General features: G+C 33.8%; 1 long non-coding RNA gene across 1 annotated transcript in view; it reads left to right on the plus strand.

Moving 5' to 3' along the window:
- LOC128248104 (uncharacterized) overlaps window positions 1-10,768 on the plus strand; it is a 20,591-nt gene extending 9,823 nt beyond the window's left edge. The window contains exon 2 of the long non-coding RNA XR_016242374.1: window positions 9,038-10,768. This is a non-coding gene — a long non-coding RNA (uncharacterized LOC128248104). The remainder of the gene's footprint in view (window positions 1-9,037) is intronic.
- The last annotated feature ends 12,282 nt before the right edge of the window (window positions 10,769-23,050 follow it).

Raw genomic sequence — 23,050 nt, forward strand, 5'->3', positions numbered from 1 at the left:
ATATATAATTCATATACGCTTCTTATTGATGGACTCAGAATTTTTAGTAGAATGTACCATACTAAATATATACTCTTCATGGATAATTGTAATTATTTCCATAGAACGTCTGTTTGCGGTTTATATTCCCTTATCATATCGTTTCTTTTCTAATACCTATACACCGTATTGTGTAATCTCTTCTGTTTTTATTTTTATGACTAAGACTTACATACTTGTTGCTTTATTCGCAAAAGATAACAAGAGTTATCCGTTTGCTATCTTTATTCGTGTAATTGTTCGTACCAGCGGTTTTCATAATCGTGAGTTCTTTCGCCACAATATATGAAATATTGAATCCACCAAAGCTCGGCCAGTAGTTTTCTCACAACTTGTAACCACAGTTACACAATTCCATTCGCATCGTAATCTCAATTGTTGCTGTGTTTCTCCTCATTACGTTTCCGGCATCAATCAGCAGTGTCGTAATAACCTCCAGCTTTTATGTCCAGACTATGAATTCATATACATTGAAACAATAAGTGGAGCACTAGGTTTTGTTAGTAACTGCTTAAAGTAGAATCTGGATAAACTGGGATTTTCAGAAAGAAAAATTGACAAGTCCAATCTGTGAGCGGAACAGTAAAAATATACAAAACTTTTCCCAGGTTCCAAATGTGAATTTGTTTGTGTTAACTACATCCTGAAGATGGAGCCTGGTAAGTTTGCTGGAAACCGGCTCCCTCCTCGGTGGAAAATTTACAATAATTAAAATATAGAAGAGACATACATACATACATACATACATACATACGCACACACAGCCCGAAGCTGAAAATCAGTGCAAAAAAGAACACCTACGCTAAACTATTGAGAAATCTGCAGTTACTTTATTACAGATTACAAATTCAGGTTTATGCCTTTATATAGTGTGGCCCTGAGATATGTAACACACTATATAAATACCAGTCTTGAGGAATTAGACTTCTGGAAAACAGAGGGGAGGAAGTTCATTCGAAAATTACAGATCCAATCCATCATTGGAACTGTAAAAATCTGTAAAGCTTGCCAAACGTTTATCATTTAAATATATATGAGCAAGTCTAGATATGCAGCTACATGTATGAGAATACATAACTAAAGATTTATAATAATTAAAAAAATAGATGAGACATACATAATTTCATATGTACATGTATGCATGCACAAGTGCGCGCTCGCACACACTCACATATGCATATAATGCAAGATAGGTACATACATATATATTGATAGAGATATAAATACGAAAAGGTATACTTCTATTTATGCATGTATGAATGCATGCATTTAATTAAATATCTATACAACGAGCTTCCACACAGTTTGCATTTTCGAATCTGGCTTACAAAGCATTTCTCGAGCCGGTTTTATTGTAAAAGGTACTAGCCAAATTACTGCTCAGATGGTCTTAACTTGAAATATAGAAACAAAAAATGCTACTTAATTACTTGGTATCTATTTGGTCATTTAGTTAAAATATTCTTAGCTACAAGAACGGTCCCGTTGTGTAATCTGAAGTCACACATCGTGAGTTTAGTTGTGGTTTCTGTACGAACACCAAGTATTAAATATTTAGTAAAATTGTTTACTTCATATAAATCTTGGAACATGGACACAGCGTGGTTTATAGACGCAAGCATGGCGCATAGGCGCAGGCGACGTTATAGCTTGAGGCGCGTCTGTGTAGTAAGTATCAACTAATTCTACTTGGTTCTTAGTTGTATTATAAATTGCAGAAAATATAGCATTATCTAATATCCCTACATTACAGTAATCCCTCAACTTTCGCATGTTACAGTCCCGCGATATGTGAAAATCCGCGAGTTAGAAACATAACTATACTGTATATCTTTTTTTATTATTTTTATAATTTGTATATATTTATTTTATTATAAATGCAAAAGAATTCCAAGGAGAAATCAACGTAAGCTTAAATAATAAACCCGCAGTAGGTAAACTGCGATATTGCGAGAGATTACTACAATATTAGTAGACTCAGAATGTATGGTACTTAACACAAATTTCAAAAATGTCAATATATACATCGATACACCTTCATTTATTAGCGATATATATTTACAATTTGAAATTCTGTAGATAAATGAAGCGTGTCTGTGATAATAAGCTTGCTTCACAACCTCGTGGTTCCAGATTCAGTCCCACTGCGTGGCACCTTGGGCTCGAACCGACCAATGCCTTGTGAGCGAATTTGATAGACGGAAACTGAAAGAAGCCTAGCCTATCGTATATGTATATATATATATATATATATATATATATATATATATATATATAGTTTTAGGGAAAATAACCAATTTTCAAGAACTCATCGATGAAAATCCACTATCACATATAGAAAAATTAATAATTAAAAGCACAATAAATGAGTATAATATAAAGTAAAGTAAATATCATAAGATAAATATAATATAATAAATGAGTTCTTGAAAATTTGTTATTTTCCCTAAAACTATATATTTTATATATACTTTATTTTATAAGGCTCAATTTAATTCTAATTTTTTATAAATTGATTTTAATTGAGTTTTTTACCTGTAATTTTGGATTTTGTCCCTAATAATATTATATATATATATATATGTGTGTGTGTGTTTGTGTGTGTGTGTGTGTGTGTGTGTATTTGTGTGTGCGTATCTGTGTTTGGCCCCAGCCTACCATCGCTTGACAACCGGTGTTAGTGAGTTTACCTCCCCGTAATCTAACTGCTCGGTAAGAGAGTCCAAATAGAATAAATACTAGGCTTACGAAGAGTAAGTCCTGGGGTGGATTTGTTCGGTCCGACTAAAGGTAGTGCTACAGCATCGCCGCAGCCAAATGACTGAATCAAGTAATAAATAAAAGGAAAATAAGAAAACGAAAGTCGTCCGCAGAAAATTTACGAGCTTGTTTCATTGCCAGGATTTGCAAGTAGACCATACTTTATCTGATGAACTTCATAAATGCAAATTAATTAAAACTCATATATGCATAAACCTCGTGACTTCAAACGTTTATTCTGTTTGATTGGGGGGGGGGGGGGGCTTAATGGATGGGTAAATATCAATAATACTAATACTTACCGGAAGAGAATCTTTCGACAATATTTTGTCTACACTTGAGAATCCTATGATAATATTGATAATTGACCAAGTTGATTTCATTCATGTGTTTGTATTCTGAAAATCACCATTAGCGGAGGTTTCTAAATGATGATATATTCTCCCATCGCCATTAACAATTTTGCCATCATTAGCAGAAGCCTTAATAATGAAACCATCAATGTGTGTAAACCTTACATCAATACTGAGAGGTCAGCTGGTGTATAAATTAGGTTTGAAACCTGAATGGAATCAGGATTGGATTTGGTCTTCTTACCATTATATTGTTTAATATCTTCTGTAAAATCATATGGCAGCTCAATTCTTTATTCATTGACAATTAATCCGGCACTGGATTTAACAGGCGAGGTAGTTAAGGTGTGTAATCTATAGTCAAATCTCAAAGTAACTCTAATAAACATTGGCATCCCTCAAGATCTGTACAACTCGACACAGATATTAATCAAAATTTGTAGTATTATACAGAAGAAGTGAAATAGGGGGACCACCAGGTAGCATGTGCAGCTTAAGAACCGACATATGTATCAGCCATTAATATAAGTATTGGCTTGTGTGAGGGTGTGCATGTGAATGTATGTATATATGTTTGGATGCATATATATATGTATGCGAATATACGTGTGTATACATGTGACTATACGTATGCATATATTATTCAAATTCACTTAACTACATCATCTTCAGAACATACAAGTGTCAAAGGCATTATATATGTATAAATAAGTAGGCTTCTACTTGCATATACATTTACAAGTATGTCTGTATGCGTGTCTGTGTTGGTGTATGTTTGTGCGCGCGCGCCAGTGTGTGTATGAAATTGCTTTTTGTAATTAACTTGTTTCGTTTCGTTAAACGTTTCTCCAGATTTAAAAAAAATAAATTACTTTTCATAATTTCATAATTTTCAAAAAGTAGATCTTACCGAGTATGCTATACTTTCGTAATTGTGACAGGGGTCGTAACAATTAAACGTTTTAAACACTAATAGGGGGCATTTATAAAATATTCATTCGTATGTATTAACCGATGAATTTTTCAAAAAATATATTCGAAACTAATAAAACGTCAATATAATTAGTTTGAAGCAATTAAATAACAATTTAATCAGATGTCATTAAATATTTAAATACAGTTAATTTTCAATGACTTATGCCTCCATTTTGATCAGATGTTTCTACTCTATATAGATAAGAAGCAGCTACGCTAAAATTTGGTTGGTGTTTCCCTGAACATCTAATTATATCTTAACTGAGAAATAGTGTGCTCTTGAAAAACTCAATTTACAGTTAATGTTATGCTGTACGTATTTTTATGTGACGTCAGGATACTAAGGTAATAACCATTTCCCTTGCTTAAAATTGATATTCAAACCCTCAGACAATATACACAGCTGGATTGCAGACAGTTTTGATTTGTTATGGTATAGCGGAACAAAACCTAGCTCTGGATTATGCATTTTACTAATTGGGGTTGCATTTACCTTTAGAAGTGTCTTTGTCTTTCTAGAATACTATTCCTCTGGCTCCCTTTGTCATGGTCAATACACGTTTAAGAACTATAAATAATGTCACAGGATTCGTCTTTCTTATGATCGACAATGGAAACATGATAAAATTTTCCCTTTCGGAATGATTTTTGACGCATCGTTCTTATTGTATGCGCAGCAAATGCTTTGGCTTGTTGTCTCCAATTATTTACTAATGACTATGCTTAACGTTTGTGTATTTAATTTCCGTGCCGGATGTCATTGCATTTCTTTTCAGGTAAATTAAAACAGATATTTGTTTGTTTTTGTGTTTTTTTATTTGATTTTTGATTAGGTGGTAGATGATACGAGGGAAACAGTAGACATCACTTTCAGTCTGTGGTTTTGTAAGGTACATTTGTTAGTTTCCGACTTCCATTACTAAAATATCTATAAATGGCAGCTTAGCTTCTTTTTTGAACATGTTATTCCCGTATTTTTCTCAAAAATTCTCAATACATTTCAGTGGTGTCCCTGCTGGGCAAACGATTTGATAGGAGATCATGAGTTTAAACGAAACAAATTCAGCCAATCAAAATCATTCAAAGGTTGTTAGCTTGAATTAAGCAGAGTTGTATTGAAATCGTGTTAGAGACAAAGTCGCGATAGGTGTGAAGAAAAATGTTGCACAAAATGTTTCAGTGAAGCTATCAGTCTAAGGAAATTATTTAATGGCTAATACGTATCTTTTACGCTATAATTTTTCAGGAGATATTGAAATATCTAAATAATCCGTGACCAAAAAACATAGACTGAGATTTCTTTCCAGCTCATTGCAGTTCCATATATTCCTCTCCGTAATACCATATAACTGGAAATGTATACTGTGGATGATAAATTTTACTCTGCACAGATTTTTATCGTTGTATTATCCTCAAACCAGCACATTTTTCTTCTATTGTCGGTGAGATATTTGTATAAGAAATTCAATTCATCTAAAGCTATAGTTAATGCATTTTAATATATTGCTCTTGGAATGTGATTGTTTTTTATACCTTCTTAATGTGATTTCGAAATGAATAGGATAATTGCTTAAAATTTTACTTAAGCTGAGTAAGTTTTGTTCAATTATATCGCTTATTTACAAGTGGTGACAAAGTTCATGAAAGCATCAAGCGATTTATTCCAAAGTTTTGTTCCTCATAAGCAATTCATCATTCTTAATCCGATGAAATCATTTTGCTGTCAGTTGCAAATGTTTTTCAAAAATCTCAGATGGTGCCCTTAAAAACTTATTTCATTACAGCTCTAGAGGGTTTGATGTAAATGATAGTCCTTTTCTAGTATATCGACTTCAAAAATTGTTTAATTAATATCTTCTTTGATACATCGGGTACTTATGTTTGCTTTTTTCAACAATGTCTGCTTCTGTTTCTGTGAACCAGCTTCAAAAACAATTTCACTACTTCGAACATTCAGTACTTATAACCCTTCCAGCGCTGGTTAAAGTGCATATTTGTAGTTGTTCTTCTATTTCTTTATTCAGTGTTTTTGTTATATTTTAATTGCTTCTTTAGTTTTGGGTGTTTTTTTCTCTAATACTATACTCACGAATTCCATATTATATGGATGATATTAGCTTTTATTTCCTTGAATATTTTTCCTCCATGAAGTAAAATTTATATTCCTTTTTTAAAAATCAATTTTTTATAGTGATGCAATCTGAATGTGTAAGTTGTTCCTATGTCTTCCTGGTAAAACACAAAATTGGTTATCACATGCCTCTTGTTACAGTGTTTGCTGTTAAAATCAGCTTCAGTATTCTAGAATCAGTTAGTATTTACTTCCATTTACTTCGTTCAAAACCACATTATTCTTTCTATTAATTTTTTAAAAAATTATAGTTGTCCGTTGTTCAATTCACCGAAACCTCAATGCCTTCCTTTGGCGATGATTGTAGTTTCCTTTCGCCTTTTGATGTCCTTTTTTTTATATATTAATGTTACAAAAGGACATTTAGTCACTGTACACATACACTCGAGCATACACACATACACACACATACACACATGTGCATGAATTCTTATGACGTCAAAAATATAAATATATATATATACATAAGTATTTATATATGTATGTATGTATGTATGTATGTATGTATGTATGTGTTTCTGTATGTGTGCTGACGTTATAATAATTCATAACAATCCAAGAGTACGTGAGATAATTCTATTTGTTTTGGAACTGGATCGCGAAGAACACCCAAAACTTGTCTCTGAAATTTTCTATCCAAACGACTTTGTTCCGCCTAATATTTGCATACTATTATTCATACCTATATGTTCTCCGAGATCTTGTTCCAACAGAGAATACATGTGTGTGTGTGCGTGTGTGTGTGTGTGTGTGTGTGTGTGTGTGTGTGTGTGTGTGTGTGTGTGTGTGCGTGCGTGTAGGTATCCATATATGAAAATAAAGTTTACGTAAATTTTTTTGTCTTCTATTCTAGGCACAAGGCCCGAAATTTTGGGGCATGGTGCCAGTGGATTAGATCGACACCAATACACAACTGGTACTTAATTCATCGACCCCGAAAGGTTGAAGGCAAAGTCGACCACGGCGGAATTTGAACACAGAATGTAAAGACAGACGAAATATCGCTAAGCATTTTGCCCGGCGTGCTAATGTTTCTGAAGCTCACCACATTAATTTTAAGTTACTTAAAATATGTTTCTGATATATTTCAACAGGTAAAAGAAGGCGGTGAACTGGCAGGATCGTTAGCGCACTAGACCTAATGCTTTGTGGTATTTTGACTGTCGCTGCATTCTGAGTTCAAATTCCACCGAGGTCGTAACTGGTACTGGATCTATTTTAAAACGGGGGCCACATTTTTCATTAATGTTTTACGTCGTGTTTTTGGTACGGAAAGACTTTCAAACTTCGTATACTTATCTATTTTGTGTTATAGAACAGAAAAATATCTTTGTATTCGAATTTATTTCATGTAAAAATTTGTCTTATTTCGATAATTTCAACCAATCACTAACAAGTATTCAGTTGGTTATATTTACTCCTTTGCCTGATTAAGCGATGTAAAGCGTATTTAATCTCCATACCTTCGTTTTATTTGCTTTTTTCATTTTAAATTTGCTTTAACCCTAACCCTAACCCTAACCCTACGGTTAGGGTTAGGGTTAGGGTTAGGGTTAATTGTTCCAGAATCGTTTGTTTATGTAGTCGGCACTTAATGTATATCGGCTGAATGGACGTCAGTGATTGGTTGAAATTACAGAAATACGACGACTTTCACATGGAATAACTGATGGGTTTCTTTTTTTTAAGAAGACTAAGAGAAAAAGATGTTTTATATGACACATTCTACCAGTGTTCCAAGTTTCAAAGTGTTTCGTTAATGAAAAATGTGGCCCCCGTTTTAAAAAAGATCCCTGGTACTTAATTCATCAGGAATTAAGTACCAGTCACGCAATGGAGTCGATGTAATCAAGTAGCGCCTCTCCCATAAAATTTCCGGCCTTGTGCCTAGAGTAGAAAATATATTTCAACAGCTAAAAGGCAAATTCACGCTTTAACCGCTGAGATAAATGTTCTCTTATGGTAATCATATCTGTCCAGTTTTGCCATCTAGTAGGATTCCCAGGTATCGTTGCTTCTAGCTAATTTGTCTGGACAGGCCTTATATACATATATGTATATATATATGTGTGTGTGTGTGTGTGTGTGTGTGTGTGTGTGTGTGTGTGTGTGTGTGTGTGTGTATTTACATTACACACATAAAGACACAAACACATACAAATCACGCTAGCACATATTTAAATATAAATATAGATGCATTTGTTAATGTTAAACTTCTCTATTTAGTTAGTACAATGTACGTTATAATATATGGATTTCTATTTAAAATTTCATCATTCTTGATATTATTGATCTCTTTAGAACAGCACAATACCATACGAATCTATTAATGTATTACTTTTTTACGCACACAATAGAAAACAATCTCAGCTTTAGTAAACCGTAGTCAGTTTTTAAGTATCGAAGTGTCACCCGTCAGTTCTCAAATATTTAAACAGAATCCGATAATTCGATACAAATATAAAACCTCGTTACTTATAGACGTATAACTACAATGAAAAGTGTAGTGACAGTATTTCTACTCCTTTAATACCAACATTTTATGACAATCCTTTAAGATTAAGCGGTCGTGTAACTGTTACTTTAAGCCGTGATTCTGATCAACCACATGGTATTACGATGTTACAAGACCATATTTGCTATCTTTGTCTTAGTGGGAATGTGAGGTTTGTTATATTTATTTAACTGGTGTCGAAAATGCAACTCCCCTTCACGAGCAACTTAAATTGTGTACTTTTATGCTGAGCACTTATTATATTTTCTTTCTTTTTCCCCTCAGAGTATAATTACCACACTACATGTCAACAGCCATCAGAAATCATCGGAGTCGGAAGAGAGAGCATAATATATACCAAGTAACATTGGTTTTCGTGAAAAACATCTACATCGTGATTTCTGTTACGCAAAATATTTTGACTATCAACAGAATAATTCTACCGATTATAGTAACAGAAAAAAGAAGGAATATAAGGAAAGACAGAAGAAATTTTAATTCTAGACGCAAGTTTTGGAACAAAATATTAACTACCAGCTCTAGATAGATATTTTATTGGAATGTGCTAAATTTACCTGTTATATTCATAGCGTGCATCTTGCTATGTTTCCGTAATATTGAAATTTACGACCTCAAAGTTAAGAAAACGTACCTCAGATATATATAGAATTTATTTGTCAAAGTACTTAAACAAAATGTACGTTTTAATATGAGACATAATACGTTATATAACATGCAGCGTTATTTCACGAGTACATTTCCGCATTGATACCTTAAACTAAGTGATTATAATTCCTGCCTCGTATAAACTGTGTTTACCATAAACAAATTGTGCATTACTTATTCAATATCTGACACAAACTTCGCGGTGTTTCAGAAGACTACATGCGAATGTTTATATCTTACACATCTGAAAACTTTACCTGAACAATGAAGCCTCGACATCACCGGACAACCTGCAAGAAACAATAGCGGATGTCCTTATCATATTGCAGCATAGGATTTAAAAGGCAAAACATCAATTGCATTAATTAGTTCGACAATAAATGATCCTAAAACATGACAATTTTTTTTATCGCACGCATCTCATTGTACAAAACAAAAACATATCAACACTGAATTGGGTTAAAATCCAAAACCAAGACTAAATTAAAATTTCCCCATCTATTTTATTCCGCAATTCTGTATTATGGGTGAGAGATATTGCTCGTAATGAAACTATATGAAAATATTATTTTCATGTAATATTCGCTGATGGAACAAAATAAATATTTTAAAGTCAGTGTCTAATAAACAATCCTAAAGTAAAAGCCATCTATTATTCATAAATGGCATAGTCCACAAAAATATTTTTCACAATATTTTATTGAGAAACACTGTGAGATTCCTTTATTTTAAATGTAAAAATACCTCTCCGAAAGCTATATATACTTATATTAATATATAGACATCTGAACTCCGTAGTTCACAACGATGAAATTTAACATGCAAGGGGCCGAACACTTTACAGACATGAATACCTTTCACATATTACAGGTACAATTTACTTTTATCAATGAGTGGACAGACGCAAAGGAAAAATAAAGTGTGTTGCTCAAAAACACAACGACAGGAATCGAACTCACATACACAATAATCGAAATAAATATACACAAATACATATAAATACATTTGATATAGTCTAATGTAAATCCGAACATTTGTGAAACGTGGAGAAATAATTTGCTCACATTAAAATGGTATTAGATACGACAATAAACGCAGTTGCACTATGCATCTCCATTTTCATACTGTCTTTTGGCACTCTAAACAATTTAATCGTCATCATAGTTATGAGTTCAAAGAAGATGAGAGGTTTGAAAATCACACCGTATATTATTTCTTTGGCTGTTACAGATATTATCACTGTATGGTTAAATTTACTACGTATTATCTTGATTTCGTCTGAAATTGAATTGTCTGAAACGACATATATTTTTTACAGATACTTAATTTTTAACGCCAATGACATGTCTTCATTTATAACAATTATTATCTCCCTTGAACGTTTGTTGGCCGTGTACTTGCCATTTAAATTTAAGCATATGCCAAACCACATGTATTCTTTCTTCTTTGTAATATCAACGACGTTCATAAGTCTATTAACAATTAATACTACGTTGGTATACTCTAATATCGTTTCTGAGATGATGCTTTCGATAACAGTAGCTTTTCTATATGCCTTCATCCCAGCGGCTTTTTTATTAGTAAGCAATATTCTCCTGTTATACAAGTTATTTAACAGGCCGCGTCTAGGCCAGCAGCAACACGACAATACACAGTCGCGAAATACTATGTATCTTGCGATCAGTATAAATGTTATATTTCTTCTTACAACTTTTCCTGTGGCGACTGTTGCAATTTTAACTGGTCTCGACGATTCTAAGTTTTCGCATGCATTTTTAATTGCAGACGTTTGTTCCACGATTAACTATGCTGTAAATTGTATTGTATATTTCTTAATCAGTAAACAATTCAGGAATACATTCAAAGAAATAGTTTGTATGAGGAAAAGAAATTAAACAAGTGACATGTGACCTCATTTATAATTTTGCGATATCTAATAATTTAGGTTAAGTAACAGAATCGAAGAAGCGAAGAGAAATGTTCATAGAATGATGAGAGGAATGGGTAGTTGAATAGATCCGCCACTTTGCTTGAATGACAATTATTCTATCATCTCCGAACGTATGAAAGGCGACACGCCCGTATGATTCGAATTCTATTGGAAAGTGTCTGATTGTTGAATAAATTGACGTGAGCATAAAAAAAATATCCACGCAACTGCAAATGTTAATACTTATCATACTGCTATTACTACCACCGTCGCCATTGTCACCAATACCACCATCACCACCACTAGTACTAGTACTACTACACCTGCAAAATTAATTCTGATGCTGCTACTACTACTACTACTACTACTACTACTACTACTACTATTTTTCCATTCATATATGATGCCCTAAGTTGTGGACTCCATCCTGGCGCCATTCAACCATAACCAATGATAACCGATATTGCTATGACCGCAAAGAGTAAATTCATTCTTCGAATCTAAAACACATGTTCACATGTTCGCACATTTTACAACAAATAAAGGAATGCACAATAACTTCTATCTCCAGTTTCGTCTCAAATTAGAATACGAGAAACTCGTTGAGACAAAGAACGAATACGGAAACTCCGTTCCGAAAACTGAAAACTTAAAAAGTTATATTTATTATTGTGATTATAACATCAAAGTCTGTAGGTAAACGAAAAGTATTTCCCACCGTGGCCAAGCATATGTGATACAGCCGTTAGCCAGCCGCAGCTTACAACAGCCTCTCGGTGTCTATACCTTTATATATGCAAATCATCAATAAAATGACTGGAAATATTTCGTGTTTTTAATAATATAGACTAATTTCTGACATGAGCAGATGTCATAGACGCCTCTGAGATTTTCAAATTTCTAAATTCCAAAAAGGGTATCATAAAGCAGTTTATATTTACTTTTCTAAATATTTTCGATACATTGTAAAGCGATTTTGTAAAAAGTCACTTAAACGTTATTTTTGCTACGAACATAAAGACCCATCGTATGGGTGTAGAATTATCAAATCACCAAGGTGAATCACATCGAGGAGAGGGCCAGTTGATTAGATCGGCCCCAGTACACAACTGGTACTTAATTTATCGAGCTCCAAGGGACGAAAGGTAAAGTCGACCTCGGCAAAATTTGAACTCAGAACGTAGAGACAGCTGCTCATAATATGCAAACATTTCTCATGACACCAGTTCACTGTTTACAGATGCTTGCATTTTTAATGTTTTCCATCAATTTTTTACGGGTCCAGCTAGTTATTATTATATGTTTGACTTTTGCATTATAATTGTACCAGTTGACTCCAAGTTTCACCCAGAGACCTCAAGGGACAACAAGTTAGAAGTTCATTTTGATGCAATGCCTAGGGTGGCATATGTTTGGTTTTGCACATAGTACTGCTCTAGAGAATGCTTAAGAAAACATAAGAACATTATGAGTTCGTTTTAAAATTTGAGATTACATACGTAGTATTTTACCATCATCATCACCATTATCATCATCATCATCATCATCATCATCATCATCATCATCATCATCATCATCATTATTATTATCATTATTATTATTATTATTATTATTATTATTATTATTATTATTATTATTATTATTATTGAGTGCGAGAGCAGGGCATGCCATCAAAGTGACCCTGGGGTAAAATATACAAAGTCCATTATACCCATCATGACTACCCGTCTGATAAGGGCACACCAGGCACATGCATCACAACCATATGTGGGCGACATAGTAGTCTCATATCAAGATAAACAGCGCATGACCTTGCAGGTGGGGCCTACTTAGAATTTTCTTCAGGTCGAGTAGCCCATCCCGCTCAAAATGTCCTTGAATAAAGGTTGTTTGAGGATGTCGAACAAAATACCCATGTTTCCAAAGGTGAACTATCCAAACCCCAAAGAATTCCTCTCGACATATGACTATCATGCTGCCCCACTACTTCTGCTCGTGATCAGAGATGCACATATCATCAGCCACTAAAGGACATTCTCAACTGGTTAAGATCAAGCAACTGACAAGCAAATCTGTGGTATTGAGCAGAATATTTGCTGTAGCCCATCTTGTATACCAAGACAAAGCAATGTACTTGATAACACTTCCAATCAATTAAGATCAGAAGACATGAGAGCCACTGCCTGGTACTGCATCAGGGCATTTATTATTCACTGTTGTCAAATATAGGTGTGTGTGTGTATGTGGTAGGAAGCTTGCTTTCCAAGCACGTAGCTGGGGATTCTGTCTCATTGCGTGGCACGTTCGGCAAGTGTTTTGCTTTGTAGCCTCAGATCGACGAAGGGCTTGTGAGTGGATCTCATGAACGGAACCTGAAAGAAGTCCCTCGTATATTATATATATATATTAATAGTAAAGGTAAGATCACAAAAGCATGAAAGAGATCTCGATATTAAGGAAATAGAGGAATTTATCTATTAAACGTTTCATTGCTTTGATAAATGAGGAGATGCTGGAGCAGGTTTCCGCTCCGACATCGTAACTCGGAGTCTCATTATGGCAACCGAATAATCGTCACATATTATATTACAGGTATATATATATATATATGAGAAACAGAAAATGGAGAAATTGGCATGCAGATATCAGTTTCCTCAAAGATATTCAAATCCATATAATGAAATTCTAGTCCTATAATCGTTTCCATATCCAATTAGTTCTATTACAAAATTTAATTTAATTTAATTTAATTTAAATTTTCGTTTTCAAACTGGCTAATTGAGTATTTCATCGGGGAATAATGTTCACAAAAGGGAGTTAAAATTCAACATTTTGGCTGACTTCCGAGACACTCATATGCGTGCGTTGTTTAAAAGAGGATAACATTATATTCATATATATACATATAAACAAATACGTTTGATATATTTGTGCGCGTGCATATGTAATACATGATAGGTGTTATTGATGGTGGTGTTGTAGTTAGGGGGGAAATAGAATTTATTTGGTCAGAGAGAGATTAGGCGAGTGAGAGAGATAGATTGGTGGAGAGAGAGAGAGAGAGAGAGAGAGAGAGAGAGAGTGAGTGAGTGAGTCAGTGATAGTGAGGGTGATAACATTCATCACGAAATTGTGCATTTGTTTGTTAACATATATATATACACGTGCTCTGGTCAGTAAGTAGCGGGACGGTTGCCATAGTGAAGCCGCTTGGCACAGTTTGACCTTTAACTCTACTGTGCGTGCGCACTAAGTTTTGACGATATTGCTCATTTCCCCTGTTTACAACACTTCTTGGAAGGAAGGTGTAAAGCAGGTAATCGTTTCATTGACCATGACAAAGATAGTTGAGCAGGAAATCAGCTTCAAATTTTGCCAAAATCTGGGCGATACTTGCTCAAAGACCTACGCAAAGGTTTCAAAAGTTTTCGTGTTGTCGCCATAATCAAATAAAAACCTTGTGCAACTGAAATCCGAATGTCTTTTTGGTCAGCTGTAAGCAGTTTTGGCACAAACTTGGCAGACACGCGTCTCATATCCAAATCTTCAGTGATAACGTACTGAACTGAATCTGGAACTAATATGCAAGTCACCTGAAAACTCATGGATGGTAATATATATATATATATATATATATATATATATATATATATATATATATATATATATATACATATACGACGGGCTCTTTTCAGTGTCCGTCTACCAAATCCACTGACAGGGCTTTAGTTGGCGTGAGGCAGTAGTAGAAATCGCTTGTCCGAGGTGCCACTGAACCCGAAACACCACCACAGACAACAAAATAAACACAACCAAAGAGACAGGAACCAGAGAAGTGATAGGATAGAAAAGAATGCAACTGGTATGACTTCAACCCCCTCCACATTCTATTTTGCAATCCATACGATAGGTCATGCAATATGAGTTGCATTTATCCGGCAGCACTATATTTCAACAGAAGAGTTTGAACTCCGCATGAGAGAATCGATGAAATAGAAGCACAGTTCGCCATAGCAAGGACAACTTATAGATAGATTTTCGAAACGTACACTAGAAGAAATCCACAAAATAGCGCGTATACAGAGAGACAGGGGGTGGGGAGACAGAGAGGAGAGAGATAGGGAGGGAGAGAGGGAGAGGGAGAGGGAGAGGGAGAGATGGAGGGGGAGAGAGAGAGGGAGACAGAGATACAGGGTGAGAGGGAGAGAGAGATACAGGGTGAGAGGGAGAGAGAGGGAGAGAGAGAGGGGAGAGAGAGAGTGAGAGAGAGGGAGAGGAAGAGAGAGAAAGAGGGAGAGAGAGAGGGAGAGAATACAAAGTTATTCAATTCCACGCGGGTGGAAATATAAGTAAAATAGAAGTTGAAAATGCACTGAGAAGAGTTAATATATGTTTCATTATTATACTTAAAGATTTAAGGAGTTTCACAGTTTAGACTGATTTTCAAAAATTTGAAATAAAAAGATGTGGCTAATATTTTAGCTGTCTTGCTTCTAACTACTGTTTGAATCTTTCCCTATTTTTTTTAGGGACTTCATGTCTCAAATTAGTATATGTTTTGAATGGAGTTTATTTGGTAAAGGATAGTCACATGACTGGTTTTAGAAATGTTTGTACGTCCGTGTGTTACTATCAAGTCACAATATTTAGCGTCGTAAGTTAAGGGTGATACGATTTAGTGAACAATACGAGTGGTAGTACAAAACAATCAATGTTCTAAATATTGTGTGTGAAGTGTTTGTAGAAAATAAACATCTGATTGATTTAGAACATTCTATGTTTCCCGCTAGGTCCATGCATTAGTGATAAGATGCACCTAAAATGAAGGCTGACACGGTTTTGTGAACATGTATAGTTACAATCAAGGCCCTGCAAATGTATGCGAGTCCAACAATCGGGGAAGTCAAAAAGTGTGGCCGCCCCAATTGTGAGACCTACATCAATCTTATTGAAGACACAACATAGAAATTCAAATCAGGACAGATTTTTATTGTAAAAAAATTACTCTTCATATTCTTCTAGGAATTTAATATTCACTGTCAAGCATCAAAGATGTAATGAAGATTACATAGTTCAAACAATGTTTACTCTTAGAAATAAGACTGACCATTGAAATACGAGACACTAATACTAGACAGATTCCAAGGAGTGAACGCAGACATATATGCACAAAATAAGTCCCGCCCAAATTCCAGGTCCTCCTACTCCATGTTCGGTGAATACCACAGATAAAGCACGGATAAACAAAGAGAATATTTTCTTACAAAAGTACAAGCACAGACTTCATAAACTTTAACATAGTACATTCACAAATAACTATTCACACAAAAAACTCATTCTGCCATTTAACATAAGGAACCTAAGTAGCTAAGAGCCTATGTTTTAGCCACAGCACCGCATACAAACGATTCCTATCTACTCTACCATCAGACATTAAAATTGGAGTGCTTAGAATGTAACTAAGCATGTTCACTCAACCGAATCGGCCTTCATTTTAGGCGCTAAAAATACAGCAAATTGACACTAACGCACGGTCCTGACGGGAAGCATACAAAACTTTCTAAAGTTCATCACGTGTTCCTTCTCTCCAAGCACTTGACAGAAGATATTGGGAGTATTGATTGTTTAGTACTCTCGCTCGACTTTTTCAGTCAACGGTACCAGCCTTAGTTTACAACGCTAAAATTGTCACTTGATTCTATTGCAGGGACGTAGCGGGGAATCTACAAACATTTCTAAGACCAATCATATGACTATCCTCTACCAATGAAACGTTATTTAAAACATATACTAATTTGAGCCATGAACATCCTATAAAAATAGGACAGTTTCAAACACTATTCAGAAACCAAACAACTCCGACATTAGCCACGTCTGTGTATTTCAAATATTTGAAAACCAGTGTAAACTGTGAAACCGGTCAAATGTTTTCAACACTTGTATTTTTACTATATATATATATATATATATATATATATATATATATATATATATATATATATATATATATATGTATATATATATATATATATATATATATATATATATATATATATATATATATATATATATATATATATATATATATATATATATATATATATATGTATGTATATATGAGGTGGGGTTGGTTGAGATCTTACGGTCAAACGGTGGATTAAAAATCTCTTTTCTTCTGAAGACCTGGCATTCAGATGGGATTATGCAATTCTCTACATAACGATTATCATACAACACAAAGATATTTACTAGTGAAACCCGTGTAAATATGATGCAATATATGATGTTACAATAAAGACTCCTGCTTTATCCAACGTATATAATCCCAAACCAAAATCTTAGGGAAGACTACGTTTCATACCTGATTGGATTTCGTATATGCACGATTTCCAAGAACTACTAAACATTATTTAGCTGTTATATCACATACAAAATCGCAGTTCTTCGATAGGTACACGCTCTCATAATACTGCAATGCTACACACTTATATATTTTAGTGTGTATATGTACAGAACAGTTTTTCTTTTAGGCAAGATATATTTAAAATACGACCTATGTTATAATTTAATCTTTTTATTAGGTTGTATTAGTGTCTATATATCAGCTCCTGGTAGCTCCTTGTAGTTTCTTTCAGAAATGAAATTACGGAAATTCATTTCAATCAATATTTTCTTTCTCATAATCATATTCGGGATATCGATTGGGTTTGGCTTCTTAAAAGCCTCGTTTGTTATAGCGAGAGAATTTGCGTAATGCAGTCTAAAATTCTGTGTATGGCCATTTTGCAGCCGGAATTTCACTATATATATATATATGCATGTGTGTGTGTGTGTGTGTGTGTGTGTGTGTGTGTGTGTGTGTGCAGGGATATCGCTGATGGAGTTACATATCGTTGATGCTCGTATCTTGTTTATGACATGTCAGTCGCGTTATGAGTGTACACTTTTCTTTCGATATAAGTATCCCTTTTATAATGAATAGTTTATTTCTGCCGATAATTCTATAAGACAGAAATTATTAACAGCATTACGTTCAATCTCTACGCTCTGATTTGAAAGCCACCGAAATAGTTTTTCCTGTTATCCTTTTCTGGTCCAAAATATGAGTACAGTTGAGCACAGGGATCGATGTAATCGACTTACGCCCTCCCCCGGATCTCCTGGTCTTGTGCAGAAATTTGAAACCGATATTTTTAAGACAGACAGCGCTGTCAAGATCATTATAGTGTCGTATAAGTTGCTCTGCGGCATTTTTTCCGATTCATTCGGTTCTCAGCTGAAATGCCATCGAGGACGACTATGCTTTCATCTTTTTGGATTCGATAAAATAACTACCAGTCAAGCACTGAGGATGACGTAATCGACTAACCAGCCTCCCCCAACATTCTCAGGCCTTGTAATTGTAGTAAAAACGATTATTATTTATTAATGTCTTGTAATTTATTAATGTACTATAGTTTGTATTTTTTTTATATATATATTTCAGGTGAGTGTTATCTGCTAAAATGAAATATTGTCAAATGTTCAACTGATGTCCAATATCTAGAAGAAAGTATATTTACGAAATTTTAAAACAAGTATAACCTAATTGTGTAATTCGACATGCCGCCACTGTTTATTGGTACATCTTCAGGAAATTCTTTCAATTTCTAACTTACGCAATTAAGGCATTAAGAAATTCAAGAAAGGACGAAACAACGAAGAGAATTTTGCACTGATAGCCTTCCACTAAAGCTTCGAATACAACCAGTTTATCATGTTACTAGATACATCAGAGAAGAGCGACCATCGTGCGTATGCTATATTACCTGGAGTTTATTTTATTATGCCTGACGTGGATCATTTATGTAATTAAATGCTAATTAAATATTTATATTACCAAAACCATTATGTTAAAGTTCTTTAAATAAATAACGTTAATGAGATAAGCAATTTAAAATTCTCAACATAGTCGAACAAGAGAGGCATTACCAACAGACTTTTTAAATCAAAGCATTCTCCCTTAAATGGAAAAAAAAAACAGTAATGTATTAGAGAGTGCAATATACCATACCACTAAAATGATTGGTTAGTCACGGTTGGAGCACCAGCATATATCTGCTTGAACACACCAGATTTCCCTCTGGGCAACGAGAGCAACACCAACTGCAATACAATGGTATTGGAATGATTCGTTGAACGTTTATATTTTGAGGATTTTCTTTTATAAAAATTGTACAAAGTGTTAATCGATATTTTATCGAATTCAAATCTACCAGAACGATATATGTATTCTATAATTTATTTTTCCAATATATTATGAACTTTGACAATATCTAATCAAATAGTACATCTTTATTCTGTACAAGGTAACTTTTCACTATATCAATTCTTTATAATTTTTACTTAATTTTCACTATTTCATTGTTTGTGAACCAATTAGTTAAAAAGCATATTTTCTTGAAGACAATTTTCTCCTATTGGGAGTTAGTATCACATGGAGGCTGAACCATGTCTGCTAATCCAGTGTACTCAGTATAATTAATATATGTTTCAAATAGATGTTTCTCATACAATAATCATTTAGTGGAGATGTCACATACAAATATAGAATACCTGCAGGGAGAACAGAAGAACAATTGCAACAAAACATGATTGTAATATTTCCTTTACAACATTGTTCTTATGCTATGTTATATATAACCCAATGTAGTTTGCATATGAAATCTTAAGCAATATTTTTCACTGACAAATATGAACAACACATATGGTATTATATCTATCCAATGCAGCTACATCTTTGTTTTAATTCTTGGAAGTATCACTAACGTACTTGTTATCGTCGTCATGTGTTCCAAAGTGATGAAAGAATCTAAAATCGCTCCATATCTTATTTCGTTGGCTGCTGTTGACATTATCGCATTATGGATAGATATATTAGATATTTTAATACCACCATTCGGTTACCAACGCTCAGTTGCACACTTTAATTTTGCTCTACTCTTAAGCCTATTTCTAAACTATTTGTCTTCATCGATAACTGTGCTTATCTCATTTGAACGTCTATTATCCGTATTTTTGCCGTTAACTGTAGCGAGCAGTTCAAGGAAAAGTATTTACCTTATTATTGCATTATCAACAGTTCTTATTTGTTCGTTTATACTTTCTGCCACTTTACTATACCGACCGTTCGTTTCTCATACAATAACTGTTTTCATATTCTGCTGTATTTATTCTTACATACCAACAACCATTTTACTTTTAAGCACTATTCTAATGTCATACAAATTACTTCGTAGACCTAATCTTGGTCAACGCGATAGGCAAAGCAAAAAACCAAAGAAAGCCTTTTGTCTGGTAATCACTTTGAATGCCATATTTTTACTCATAAAATTCCCTGTGTCCATTATTATAAGCACAAACATTGCCAATTATCGTGAAATGATCATGTCAAAAACTGAATATCTAATTACCAATATTTTGGCATGCATAAACAACAGCTTTAATGGTATAATATATTTTTGCATCAGTAAACAATTCCGGGAGAAAACTAAAGAGATGTTTAAGCGATGTTGTAATTAGTTAATTAAGAATTGGAAAATGAAATTATTTATAAATTTTAGCGGCTAAGTACATCCGTAAATTATGGGGTGAGACTTCATATATAGAACCGATATCATTATTCAACTATTTTATTGAAGAAGAAACATAAAATCTGAGAAAACTCGATTGAGAAAGAAACTGAGGACAAAAATGATGGCCTATACTATACAGATATATAAAAAAAAGGAAAATGACGCAGTTAAATCGAAGTAAGTGAGATATTGACGACGACGACGAGAACGATGATGATGATGATAATAACGACGACATCCACAGCAGTAATAATAATAATAATAATAATAATAATAATAATAATAATAATAATAATAATAATAATAAGACTGAAGGATTTTTAATTGCTGCACAAGACCAAAGCCTCCCCACCAGAAATTACCAAAAACACATAATGAAAAGAAATATAACAAGTAACTGTAGAATATGTGGAGATCGACAAGAAACAATAAATCATATTATCTCTGGCTGCCCAGTCCTGGCTAAGAAGGAATATATTCACAGACACGACAGAGCTGGGACCTATATACACTGGAAGCTATGCCAACATTATGGAATAACAACAGAAAAAAGATGGTATAAACACACGCCAGAAAAGGTCACAGAAAACGAGAAAGCAACCATACTCTGGGATATGCCAATACACACAGATAGAGAAATTAAGTCAAATAGACCAGATATAGTTGTCAAAGATCATGAAGAAAAAAATGCTTTCTAATTGATGTATCAATACCAGCAGATGACAACGTTTCTCTAAAAGAAATGGAAAAACTTTCAAAATACAAAGACCTGGAAATAGAGGTAACTCGAATGTGGAATCTAAAAACAGAAACAATTCCTATCATAGTAGGCGCATTAGGTATGATAAAAAGAATATTCAGACAAATACATAACAAAAATAGCAGGACTTACAAATATATATAACATACAGAAAACTGTACTACTGGGTACTGCACACATTCTACGCAAAGCACTTTCAATACAGTAAACATAAGAGCACCACAGCAAACCACAGCACATACCCAAGGTGCACAGAGCTGCGCTCGGTAGTGAAGTGAAAGTACGTTATAAAAATAAAACTACTGAATAATAATAATAATAATAATAATCATAATAATAATAATAATAATAATAATAATACTAATAATAATAATAATAACCACAACAACAACAACAACAACAACGAATTTGACAAAGACTTACTGTTGAAATATTGTTCAACTAATAAAATATCTTACAATCGAATCACGCTCTTAGTCTTGACTAATAATAATAATAATAATAATAATAATAATAATAATAATAATAATAATAATAATAATAATAATAATAATAATAATAATAAAAGCACCCATATAAGTAGCTTAAGAACAAGCGTTAAGGACCATCTATGTTAAGAATCAAATATATTAAGGATCAGCTATGTTAAGTGCAGAATAGACTTCACTACCGACAGTGTATAAATGTATGTAAAATAATGCCGTGGAACCATTGTTGAAACATAGGAAGACGGCCGGCGTCATTAAAACTGATAATTGTATAAAGAAAAAAACCTTAATGAGGAAAAGAAGACAAACAATGAAGGAAAAAGATGTACGATCACTTTGCAAGGGCTACGAGCGCCAAGACAGATCCAGAATTTCGGCGGTTATGGATGAGAAGTTGTTGCTTGAATATAGATACAGAAGTTCTTATCTGTGCAGCTGAAGAACATGCGTTATGATCAAACCCCAGGAGTCAACACGAATGAAAATTTCAAAATCTTGTGGGATGAAATGATTCAGTGCGGTCGCCTGACCGAGCGTCTGGAAATAGGGCATTGTTGTGATAAAAGCAAAAAAAAAAGCAAAAAGAACATGCATGATAATCGGCATACCATGTTCCGGTGACAGAAGATGAAAGAGAAAGAAGATAAACAACTACGAGGATTTGAAGTGGAAAATATGGATTTAGCGCCTCAATGAGGAAAGTAGACGTGATACAAATAGTAATTTGTATACTTGGAAGAATCAGCGCTCAACTACCAACATGGCTGAAAAAGATTGATGCAAATGTGAAGTTAGAACACCTACAATTCTTTCTTAGTATAGAGTTAGGATGAGAGAGAA

This window comes from Octopus bimaculoides, chromosome 6 (genome assembly GCF_046866305.1).
Source record: "Octopus bimaculoides isolate indiv1 chromosome 6, ASM4686630v1, whole genome shotgun sequence".
Lineage (NCBI taxonomy): Eukaryota > Metazoa > Mollusca > Cephalopoda > Octopoda > Octopodidae > Octopus > Octopus bimaculoides.